The sequence below is a fragment of the Pangasianodon hypophthalmus genome, chromosome 1, assembly GCF_027358585.1.
Source record: "Pangasianodon hypophthalmus isolate fPanHyp1 chromosome 1, fPanHyp1.pri, whole genome shotgun sequence".
NCBI classification, from domain to species: Eukaryota; Metazoa; Chordata; class Actinopteri; order Siluriformes; family Pangasiidae; genus Pangasianodon; species Pangasianodon hypophthalmus.
The window spans coordinates 15,068,003-15,081,152 of NC_069710.1; the positions used below are offsets into that span (position 1 = coordinate 15,068,003).

The 13,150-nt window shown below is 41.7% G+C and overlaps 1 protein-coding gene across 1 annotated transcript in view; it reads right to left on the bottom strand.

Annotated features, from left to right (window-relative positions):
* cdkal1 (CDK5 regulatory subunit associated protein 1-like 1) overlaps window positions 1–13,150 on the bottom strand; it is a 264,900-nt gene that overhangs the window by 127,898 nt on the left and 123,852 nt on the right. The gene's annotated exons all lie outside the window — the stretch shown is intronic.

Below are 13,150 nucleotides of genomic sequence, written 5' to 3' on the forward strand. Positions count from 1 at the left end.
AAAGGGCAAAAATCCACCAAACGATCGTGAGAAGCTTGCGGAAGGCTACAAAAAGAGTTTGATTCAAGTTCAAGCAATTAAAAGGCCACAACACCAAATACTGAAAACCCCACTGAAAATCTGATACAGTAAATAAAAGCTGAAATAAATCTTGCTTAATAAAGCAGATACACTAATTGACTTAACACAGGAAGTGTACAGTAACATCCAATGTGTGGAAGAAAAGAATTTAACTGCACTGTAATGTATATGTGATGAAGCCGCCTTCTTCTTCTTCAAAAAGTGAGTTTGAATGTCTTTAGCCTGGGGTGTGTAAACTTTTGGGCTCAACTGTAATAAGGAAGATGATGTAGGGTATAGGGGACAGTAAGAAACAGCGAGAGAGATATAGACAAAGAGAGAGGGAGGGAGGGGGAGAGAGAAAGAGAGAGAGGCCGAGAGATCGGGCAAGAGAGATATAGATAATGGGGAGAGAGAGATAATGGGGGAAGAAATAGAGAGAGAGGAGTGTGTGTACACGTGTGTGTGTGTGTGTGTGTGTGTGTGCCCGCATGTCCTCTTCCACACACTGTCTCACACTGTCTCTCTGCACTGCATCCACACACTCCTGCATGTGAGCTGGGCAGAGCTTCAGCATATGCTGACATCATTCTCGACCAATAGGCTTACAGCGGCTCACTCGCTATCAGCTACACACACATACACACACACACACACAAACTGAGAAGAAAAGAGAAAGAAATGGCCACACGACTGATGGAAATAAACAGGTGTGTAGTGAGCAAGACATCCACATCAACACACACACACAGTTACACTAAACAGGACTTTCTTAAAGTAAGTAGTTACACAGACTGAAAAAGAAACAATGTTTTCATGCCGATTGTTAATAAATGTCCCATTACCAGTGCATCAGAGCAAAGGGCACAGGACGTAAGGGTGTCTTAGGACATAAATAGCAAAGGGCACAAGGCTATTATAACAAATAAGAGTATGTCAATGCATAAAGGCACTAATAAGCATAAAGGCATCACAGAGAATAAAGTTGTCATAGGGCATAATGTTGTCACAGGGCATGAAGACGACACAGGGTCTAAGAGTGTCATAGGTTATAAGAGTGACACAGGACATGAGGCTGTCATAGGACATAAAAGAATCATAGGGCATAAGAGAGTTATAGAGCTTAATAGTGACACAGGACATAAGGGTGACATAGCGCATAAGGGAGACAAAGCGCATAAGGGTGATGTAGGGCATAAGAGTGATACAGGACATAAGGGTGACATAGGGCATAAGGGTGATGTAGGGCATAAGAGTGATACAGGACATAAGGGTGACATAGGGCATAAGGGTGATGTAGGGCATAAGAGTGATACAGGACATAAAAGTGACATAGGGCATAAGGGTGACATAGGGCATAAGAGAGATACAGGACATAAGGGTGACATAGGGCATAAGGGTGATGTAGGACATAAGGGTGACATAGGGCATAAGGGTGACATAGGGCATAAGAGAGATACAGGTCATAAGGGTGTCACAGGGCATAGGAGAGTCATGGGGGGCATGAGAGATTCATAGGGCATAAGGGTGACATAAGGGGCACAGTGTACAGGGTGTAGGGTACAGGGTGTAGCGTACAGGGCAGAGGGCAGAGGGTATAGGGTATAGGGTATAGGGTATAGGGTACAGGGTACAGGGTGCAGGGTATATGTAGCACAGTAGTCTGAGTAATTTTTATTGAACATAGAGCTTGTGAATGGAGAGAGAGAGAGAGAGAGAGAGAGAGAGAGCGAGAGCGAGAGAGAGAGTTGTACAGGAGTGAATGTAAAGCACCGCTGCCCCCTGTTGGAGCTCAGGTGAACACTCCACCCCCCCAACCCCCAACCCCACACACACACACACACACACACACACACACACACACACACACACACACGTCCCTTCTGCAGGAAAAGGCACCCAAGTCTGAGCCCTTTCCTTACATGTGGTGCAGAATTTCTACTGATAGGCTTACACAATTTGCCACACACACACACACACACACTCACTCACACACACACACACAGGTCTACTTACACATAACAAAAACATATTTGTGTAATATGATGCTCTTAGGCTTATGTGACCTTTGACCTGACTGACACACCAGGAACAGAGAAGCACAGAAACCCCCGAGTGTGAGAAACAGGAGGTCTGATTATACACACACAGACACACACACACACACACACACACAGAGAGAGAGAGAGAGAGACAGAGACAGAGAGAACATGAAACATACAAGCAGCTGAGAGGAAAAATAACTTATGAAGAAAAGTAAAGAAAGAGATAAAGAAAGAAAAGAAAGAGAGAAAGGGGGGTTAGAAAAATAAACTATGTACAGGTTAAGTAGCATTACAGCAACACACACACACGCACACACACACACGTGCGCGCACACCTGGCTGCAGTACACCTGCTGCAATTAACCCCATTAATCAATTCTAATACCTACAAGTTGTTATACTAATAACAGCAAACAAAAAGAAGAAATAAATAATGAAAGCGAAGGAGTAAGCAAAGAAGAGATTAAGAGAGAGAGAGAGAGAGAGACAGATAACTTGGATAGAGGGAGTGAGAAGTGAAGGGAGAGAGCGACAGATGGAAGAAAATACGTGTAGATGGAGGGAGAGATGAGTGGAAGTGGATGGAGTTAGAGAAAGATGGATGGAAGAATAGATGGATGGAAGGATGAGGGGATGTAGGGATGAGATAGAGGGAGAAGCAGAGGAATAAAGGAAGATAAAGATGGGGAGCTGAGGGGATAGAGGGAAAAGAGAGACCCAGATAGAGGGAAGAGGCAGTAGAAAGAGAGATGTAGGAATAAAGATGATTGGAGAAATATGTGGGCAGATGGGTGGAGTGATGAGAGGGAGTGAGTGAGAAATGAATGGTTGATGAGAGGATGGAAAGAGAGGTGAGGGATGGGTGGAGAGAGTGAGAGATAAGGATAGAGAGAAACAGAGGAATGGATGGATAGATGGATGAGACAGATGGATAGAGATATGAGGCAATAGAAAAAAAACAGGAATGGATAAATGGAGGGAGATGGATGGAAAGATGAGATGGAGAGAGAGGTGGATGGAGGGATGAGGAAATGGAGAGAGATGGATGGAAGAATTAGAAGATGGAGAGAAATGAGGAGATGTAGAGGGAGAAGGATACAGGGATGAGGAGATGGAGAGATAGATGGATGGAGGGATGAGGAGATGGAGAGAGATATGGATGGAGGGATGAGGAGATGTAGACCGAGAGAAGGATAAAGGGATGAGGAGATGTAGAGAGACAGATGGAAGGATGAGGAGATGTAGAGAGTGAGAAGGATACAGGGATGAGGAGATGTAGAGAGAGACAGATGGAGGGATGAGGAGATGTAGAGAGAGATAGATGAAGGGATGAGGAGATGTAGAGAGAGACAGATGAAGGGATGAGGAGATGTAGAGAGAGACAGATGGAGGGATGAGGAGATGGAGAGAGAGAAGGATGGAGAGATGAGGAGATGTAGAGAGAGACAGATGAAGGGATGAGGAGATGTAGAGAGAGAAGGATGGAGGGATGAGGAGATGTAGAGAGAGACAGATGGAGGGATGAGGAGATGGAGAGAGAGAAGGATGGAGGGATGAGGAGATGTAGAGAGAGACAGATGGAGGGATGAGGAGATGTAGAGAGAGAAGGATGGAGGGATGAGGAGATGTAGAGAGAGAAGGATGGAGGGATGAGGAGATGTAGAGAGAGACAGATGAAGGGATGAGGAGATGTAGAGAGAGAAGGATGGAGGGATGAGGAGATGTAGAGAGAGACAGATGGAGGGATGAGGAGATGGAGAGAGAGAAGGGTGGAGGGATGAGGAGATGTAGAGAGAGACAGATGGAGGGATGAGGAGATGTAGAGAGAGACAGATGGAGGGATGAGGAGATGTAGAGAGAGAAGGATGGAGGGATGAGGAGATGTAGAGAGAGACAGATGGAGGGATGAGGAGATGTAGAGAGAGAAGGATGGAGGGATGAGGAGATGTAGAGAGAGACAGATGGAGGGATGAGGAGATGTAGAGAGAGACAGATGAAGGGATGAGGAGATGTAGAGAGAGAAGGATGGAGGGATGAGGAGATGTAGAGAGAAACAGATGGAGGGATGAGGAGATGTAGAGAGAGAAGGATGGAGGGATGAGGAGATGGAGAGAGATAAGGATGGAGGGATGAGGAGATGTAGAGAGAGAAGGATGGAGGGATGAGGAGATGTAGAGAGAGACAGATGGAGGGATGAGGAGATGTAGAGAGAGAAGGATGGAGGGATGAGGAGATGTAGAGAGAGAAGGATGGAGGGATGAGGAGATGTAGAGAGAGACGGATGGAGGGATGAGGAGATGTAGAGAGAGACGGATGGAGGGATGAGGAGATGTAGAGAGAGAAGGATGGAGGGATGAGGAGATGTAGAGAGAGAAGGATGGAGGGATGAGGAGATGTAGAGAGAGAAGGATGGAGGGATGAGGAGATGTAGAGAGAGACAGATGAAGGGATGAGGAGATGCAGAGAGAGAAGGATGGAGGGATGAGGAGATGTAGAGAGAGAAGGATGGAGGGATGAGGAGATGTAGAGAGAGACAGATGGAGGGATGAGGAGATGTAGAGAGAGACGGATGGAGGGATGAGGAGATGTAGAGAGAGAAGGATGGAGGGATGAGGAGATGTAGAGAGAGAAGGATGGAGGGATGAGGAGATGTAGAGAGAGACGGATGGAGGGATGAGGAGATGTAGAGAGAGACGGATGGAGGGATGAGGAGATGTAGAGAGAGAAGGATGGAGGGATGAGGAGATGTAGAGAGAGAAGGATGGAGGGATGAGGAGATGTAGAGAGAGAAGGATGGAGGGATGAGGAGATGTAGAGAGAGACAGATGAAGGGATGAGGAGACGCTGAGTGAGACACTGGGGTAAAAGTGCAGTGATGGGGTAACAGAGTGATCCGCTTCCATGGTAACGTCAGCGTATGTTTGTGTGTGTGTGTGTGTGTGTGTGTCACTTCAGTTAATGAGAGAGAGGACGTGACGCTGCGTCGACATTTTCACGTCTCGCACCGAGACACGAGCGCACGTGACTCACCACGAGGTGAGAACATGAACTGAGAGGTGTGATACTGCACGAGGACCTCTGTGTGTGTGTGTGCTCGTGTGTGTGCGCGCGTGTGTGTGTATGTGTGTGTAAAACAGAGAACGTGTCGTGTGACACACAGCTGCTGTTTACAGTTCAGACGTTGCAGCTCGAGCAGATACACACTTCACATTTAACACAAAAATACTCTAAGCGCACAGTCTAGAATTTTAGATACACACACATGCTCTCACACACACACACACACACACTCACACCCACTCATAAACACACACACACACACATACACTCACATATACATTTCTCTTTTCACTCATGGATGTGGAGAAGCGATCCAACACAGAGACATGCTTTACTCTCATTGCTGCACTCTGTGTGTGTGTGTGTGTGTGTGTGTGTGTCCTCAATGTAATTGAAATCAGCTCCTCTCCTTTTACAGCATGTTAAAGGTAAGAAGGGAACATCTGGCGCATGAGGAGAGAACCGGGATACAACACACACACACACACACACACACACACAGAGACACACCATGAGAGATTTATCATTGCATCTGTTGTATCTGGACGGTCAGGACACAAAGGTCAAATACAGGACACGAGTTAAAGTCACATTTTTATTTATTTATTTGGCACTACGATTTATTTACAAAATCAGATTTTTTTTTAAATATATGGACTACTCAGTCATTCAGTCACTCTGTGAACTTTTCAGTCTTTATTTCTCTTCTGTACATTTTGAACCTAAATGGTAAAAAGAAAAAAAATACTAAAATAAAATAAAAGTTTTTCCATTATCTTGCCTCTCAAACTCCCTGTACTTTTTTCCTAGTAATTTTAGAAAAATTTTATTTTTTTTTGCTTTAAGAAAGAAAGGGGGAAAAACAAAGAAAAGGAAAGGAAAGAACACAAAGACAGAAAAAAACAAACAAAAAAAATAAAGGAAATAAAAGAAAAGAAACAAGAATTTAAAGAAAATCAAAAAATCTAAAGAAAAGGAAATCAAAGATCAGCAAAAAAATATAAATGAAAGAAAAGACGACAAACTTAAATAAAACAATGTTGAAGAAAACTGAAGAAAAGAAAAACTGTCAAACTCCCTGTACATTTTTGCCCAGTAATTCTTTATTTTGAAGCTTTTGTTTTAAAAAGAAAATAAAAACAAAGAAAGAAAAAAATTAAAGAACAAAAAACAAATAATAATAATAAAAAGGTGGAAATAAAGAAAAGTTAAAATCATTCAAAAATCAAAGAACAGAAAATAAAGAAAATGAAATTAACACCAGCGAAAAAAATTAAACATGAAAGAAAAAAGTCAAAGTTAAATAAAAAATTTGAAAAGAAAATGAACTGTCTAACTCCCTGTGCTTTTATTTAATAAAGTTTATGGATTTGTTTGTTTGTTTATTTGTTTGTTTAATGGCTCGACATGTAATTGAGGGGCGGAGCTTCCGAGGTGCTCTCACTTAAGACTTCTTCCTCCATCAAAATTGTTCTGCGGTGATACCGAGCCGAACCGTATGTTCGCTATACGTACGGTTGATTGTTGATTTGTCGATTTCATCAACACGCCCAGTATCCATCCTACACTAACTCGCTAACTCACTAAAAAAAATAAACCTGATATTATCAAATCAGATAACAACAGTTTTATTGTTTAACAATGTTGTTTTTGTAGCCTGGTGAAACTGAACATAGCGCTGACCTAGCTCGTTAGCTAGCATGAACCAGCTAATTAACATAAATAAAGCTGACATCAGTGAGCTAGCTAGCTCTAGCTACATACATGTTTCAGTTGTTATTAGCGCAGAAATGAAATACTTTTAAAACGGCTAGAGAGATGCAAGAGGAAAACGAACGCTCAGTCCTGATTCCACGTACCGGATAACGGAAAAGTGGCGCAAGTCTCAATTTTTTTGTTACATTTTCGCATCATCTTATTGTTCTATTTTCTAATGAAACAAAAAGTATTGGCACCCTTCGATCTGATTGGCTTGCAGACTGCCTTTTAACTTTTTGTTCGTTGCAATTTCTCATACTTATCGCTACTCAGAATCAGGAAGTTGAGCAGGACTTACAGTTCTACATCAGGGCCTAGTGGAAAAGTGTCGTGATTCGCATCGTAGCTGTATCTTTTCGCCAAAGTACGAACACAGCTGTTTAAACAAAGTTAACACTACAATTGTACGTGTATTACACAAACAAGGACAACAAATTTCCACCATGCACTTTCATCTGATGGGGTCCAGATTTTTATAAAATCAGTGAGGAAAATCGGCAATTCTGATTGGACGGCAGGTCCGCATGCAGGGAACACACACACACACACACACACACACACACACACAATAATGTAAGCTCAGTGTGTTTCTTCTTTCCTTGTTGTGTTATTAGTGAATTTGCTCCTCACTGTTCTAGTACACTACGCAAAGTGCGCACTAGACAGATCGAGTTACCGACTTCGCTCACTTGTTTAGGTCACGTCCATCAACACTGCTTCATTACTGCATTCACAAAACACCGGCGGGATCGCGTTACAGAACTTCATGGCCTTGGACTGAGAGAGAGAGACAGAGCGAGAGAGAGAGAGACAGAGAGAGAGAGAAAGAGAGAGCAGGTGAGAGAGAGAGAGAGAGAGAGAGACAAAGCGAGAGAGAGCGAGACAGCAAGTGAGAGAGAGAGAGTGAGAGAGAGAGACAGAGCGAGAGAGAGAGCGAGCAGGTGAGAGAGAGACAGAGCAAGTGAGAGAGAGACACACAGTGAGAGAGAGAGAGAGAGAGACACAGAGACAGAGAGAGAGAGAGAGAGAGAGAGCGAGAGAGAGACGGAGCGAGAGAGAGATAGAGAGAGCAGGTGAGAGAGAGACAGAGCAAGTGAGAGAGAGACACACAGTGAGAGAGAGAGAGAGAGAGATTGCGACAATCCTGTACTAGATCATTAGTAAATTGTAATAAATTTTTTTAATTAAAAAAAAACAAAAACAGAAAATAACCAGACTAGCAACCAGACTAGCATTAGTGCACTGATATATAACTGTGGCATAAAGTTAAATATTAAATAGCTAATGGTTATTTCTAGCTGTACACCCAGGGTTCATCACTTTATCACAAATAATAATAATAATAATTTCATGCTTGAAAATTTATTTTTTTCATTTATCCATCCATCTTACTCTCAATATTGTTTCCTTGTTGCTGATATTTAGCTCGACTATATTTCTTAGCTGCGGTGATCATTACATCTGAATCCTAATTTCACTTCTTCACTACACATGCGCACTACATAGGGTGCAACCCAATAGTGCACTACACCCCGAAGTTACAGCAACAGTATTTTTCTTTTGTTTGTTTTTACATTAACAACATTCTCTAAAAGTTTGCGTGACATTCTCTCGTCTTTAGTTACATTTTTTTATTAATAATTTTAAATTAAATTTTACCTTCATTGTTTGTTTTTTTTTTTTGCATGCTCACTGGCTTTTAACACACTTTATATTTATATAAATATTTATCTTGCTCATCACTAGTCTGATACATAACAGGAACAGGAAGTTGGATGTTTTTTTCCTCCCAAACCCACAAACACAAGGTGCTTAAATAATATTAATAACACTGTCATTAATAAACTGCGATAATGAAATATGAAAAATATTATTTGTTAAATATTGTTCATGAATCGGTGTGAAAACCGAATGAACCCTCTTCGAGGGAGTCTGAATCCCAGGTCACTTCCTCCTCACTACGCATGCTCACTATGTAGGGTACAAGCACACGGTGCAGTGTGTCTGAAACTGTGCATCTTTCAGTAAGAATTAAGTATTGGCACCCTTAGCTCTTTTACCATTATTAAATATAATACATCTGGAGAAACATGCATTAAAAAAATAACTAATATATAAAGTGTGTATACAGGAGAGACCGAGCTACAGTGCGGAACAGTGTGTGTGTGTGTGTGTGTGTGTGTGTGTGTGTGTGTGTACATGAGCTCCACATTAAACTGTCCACATTAAACATGTGTGTTATTTTTAAGTGTCTGTCTCTGCATGCCTGTGTTTGTGTGCATGCCTCGAGTGTATGAGCTCGGAAGTGTGTGTCAGGCATGTCTGGCTTGTGTCTGGCTTGTGTCTGCAAGTGTGTGTGTGTCTGTGTGTGTGTGTGTGTGTGTGTTGTACCATAAGTGGGATGAGTGTGTTTGACAGATAAGTGTGTTTGTGTCGGAGAACGAGCAGGTTTATGGATGTGTAAGTATCAGGGTGTGTGTGTGTGTGTGTGTGTGTGTGTGTGTGTAGGCTTTGCCAGAGTGAGTGTGTCTCTCTCTCTCTCTCTCTCTCTCTCTCTCTCTCTCTCACTCACACACACACTTTGCTATGAGAGTCTCGTTTAGAGCAGAAATCAGCATCGCTCTGGAATGTGTAAACACTGACTTAACCTGTGTGTGTTTTCCCCAACTGAACTTAGCTGGACTCAGTACTGAGTTCACATCACAGCATGAAGGCACACACACACACACACACACGCACACAATAACCCGTGTCAGGACATGTCTGGTGTCGGAGCTTTCTAAGTCTCGAACAGCAGCCACTTCAGCATGGCGCTAACCCCTCGTGGAATCGCAGGATCCGTGATGATGAGCGCCGGTTCTGATCGACAGGATCCTCTAATGAAAGTTTGCGGTGCTCGACTGGCCTCCCAAATACGATGAATAAAAGATGAGAAGTAAATAAATAATAACTTCAGACGAGGCTCGTCGATACTTTAATCTCAGCCTGCCTTCACCGCGCATCAATCGACCTTCAGAAAAAAAAATACATTTAAAGAGCACTTAATATGAAGAGCGAGAAAAGATCAGTCTGTTCTTCTTTTAGAGTTTCTGTTTCAGTTAAATGTGATATACTGTACACTTTTCTGGCCACAAGATTCAGAATCTCACAGGTTAAAATCCCACTCGCTCTCCTAAATTCTGTATTTAAAAAAAAAAATTTAAAAAAAACAGAAGAGCTGATCAGAGGAGAAAGGTCTCATAAAGAAACTCGAGGAGGCGATGAGGCTCTGTGAGATTCCGATAAAAAAAATTATTGTAGCTAAAAAGTTATGAATAAATTATAAATTATACCTGCAGGATACACAACACAGAGCTGACAGTACTGCATGATGGGGGGATAGAGGGGGGGAGAAATAAGTAAAGAAAAAACAGAAAAAATAAAAACTATGAAAAAGACAGAAAGAAAACAAAAGAGACAAAAGGAGAAGGACAAAGAGCAAAAAAGAAAGGAAGGGAAAGAAGGAAGGAAGGAGAAAGAAACAAAGAGCAAAAGAAGCAAAAAGGAGAAGGAGAAAGAGAAAGAGAAAGAAGAGAGTGAGAGAAAGACCAGTTTCGCTGTTTTCTTGTTACTCTGCTGAAGGAAAATATCAGCGAAAGTAAAGTTTGTCTCTAACGGTTCTATCTTTCTGAAAGGGTTCTTTCTGGAACCTTTGTGAGGAGGAAACAGAACCCTGATGTGTCTCTGTGAGTAGGCTGCTGGACAGAGACAGTTTATTGAACAGTGGATAGACAGATTAATAAAGAAATAGCATGAATAAGTTGAAGACGTTGGAGAAATGATGAATGATGGTGTTGTTTAGCAGCACGTTTGCTCAGAAACGCAGATAATAATGCGAATAAAAGTTTCAGAGACGGACGTCTGAGATGGTATCATTCAGAGAAAAGATGTGAGTGAAAGCATGAGGAACGAGTGTGTGTGTTTGTGTGTGAGAGAGAGAGAGAGGGAGAGAAAGTCAGCAGGACGGTTTATGGAAAACAAGCTCATTTGACTAACAATGTGCCGATCCTCGAGTAAACAGAGTCACATCAGTAGAGTCAATCACTGTCAATCAGCACCCGAGTCCGATACAGTGCAAACTCACCATGGGGTTAAAGGTCACAGAGGGCGGGGCATGCAGAATAAGGTAATAAAACTATGAACTGAATGGTGATGAAAATCAGGGGCGTGGCTTTACATCTGTTAAAAAAAAAAAAAAAAAACTGCAGTCTTGAGATCAACTTCCTGTCAGGAGTGAGGAGAGAACCCTGATCTCAGATCAGCTTCCCGTTCTCATTAATATACACTCGGTGCAGGAGTGAGGAGAGAACCCTGATCTCACATCAGCTTCCCGTTCTCATTAATATACACTCGGTGCAGGAGTGAGGAGAGAACCCTGATCTCAGATCAGCTTCCCGTTCTCATTAATATACACTCGGTGCAGGAGTGAGGAGAGAACCCTGATCTCACATCAGCTTCCCGTTCTCATTAATATACACTCAGTGCAGGAGTGAGGAGAGAACCCTGATCTCAGATCAGCTTCCCCTTCTCATTAATATACACTCGGTGCAGGAGTGAGGAGAGAACCCTGATCTCAGATCAGCTTCCCGTTCTCATTAATATACACTCAGTGCAGGAGTGAGGAGAGAACCCTGATCTCACATCAGCTTCCCGTTCTCATTAATATACACTCGGTGCAGGAGTGAGGAGAGAACCCTGATCTCAGATCAGCTTCCCCTTCTCATTAATATACACTCAGTGCAGGAGTGAGGAGAGAACCCTGATCTCAGATCAGCTTCCCGTTCTCATTAATATACACTCAGTGCAGGAGTGAGGAGAGAACCCTGATCTCACATCAGCTTCCCGTTCTCATTAATATACACTCGGTGCAGGAGTGAGGAGAGAACCCTGATCTCAGATCAGCTTCCCGTTCTCATTAATATACACTCAGTGCAGGAGTGAGGAGAGAACCCTGATCTCAGATCAGCTTCCCGTTCTCATTAATATACACTCAGTGCAGGAGTGAGGAGAGAACCCTGATCTCACATCAGCTTCCCGTTCTCATTAAAAAACAAAGAACAAATTAAACAAACAAACAAATAAATAAAGAAGGACAAAAACAAACCAAAGCATGAAAGAAAGAAAGAAAGAAAGAAAGAGAAAATGAATAGAAAAGGTAAAGAAAAATAATAAAAGAAACAAAGAAAGAAAATGTAAAGACAGAACAAAGGAAATAAATAAAGAAATAAATAAATAAGTAAATAAATAAAGGAAATAAACAAAGAAAAACTAAAACAAGAAAAGGGGAAAAAACAATACAAACCAAGAAATTAAAAAAAAAAAATCAAAAAGGTGAAAAAAGAAAGCGAAATAAGGTAAAATAAGAAAGAAGAAGGAAATAGACAGATAGACAGATAGACAGATAGATAGATGTGTGGTATATTTAGGGATGTTCAGCTGATTCAGTCACAGACGTCGTCTAATTCATTAGTCGAGTTCATCTGATTTATTCACTTCACCTTATTTACAAACATGATTCATCTTTAAAGGGATTTCTTTAATTCTTTTAAGTATATTTATCTGAAACATGATTCATTCAGCTGATTCATCTCGCCTCAGACCAATTTATTATTATTATTATTGGTAGTATTAATAATAATAATAATAATATATGAACGACACACAGCCCAAACACACACCCAGTGTAGTGTACACAGAACAGACACAGCACGTTCTCACGCACTTATGAACTCCCAAAAACAATCTTCTCAAAACACACCCATGGCCCAAAACAGTTGGAAACCGAGTGTGTATACACACACACAGTTCCTCTTTTTTCTCCATCAGTTGATCAGTTCTTCCTCCTTCCTCCTTTTACGCTGCTGTTTACTTCCTGGTTTCTCTTCCCTTTGCTGCTCAGACACACACGCATACTGTATATTACAGCATCAAATAGGAAGTACAAGATCAAACACACACACACACTCTCGTATATTTAATGTACTTGTGGTTCTCCCGTTTTCCATTTAAGTGTTTTCATTTGTTTCCCAAGTTTAAAACTAATTTCTGAAAAGAAAACACAAATGAATTTGACTTACCAACAACTATCAGTAGCTTTCATGTTATTTATACACGATTTGATTCACCTGATTCACCTGACACGTGATTCACCTGACACGTGATTCACCTGATTCCTGCACATCATCATT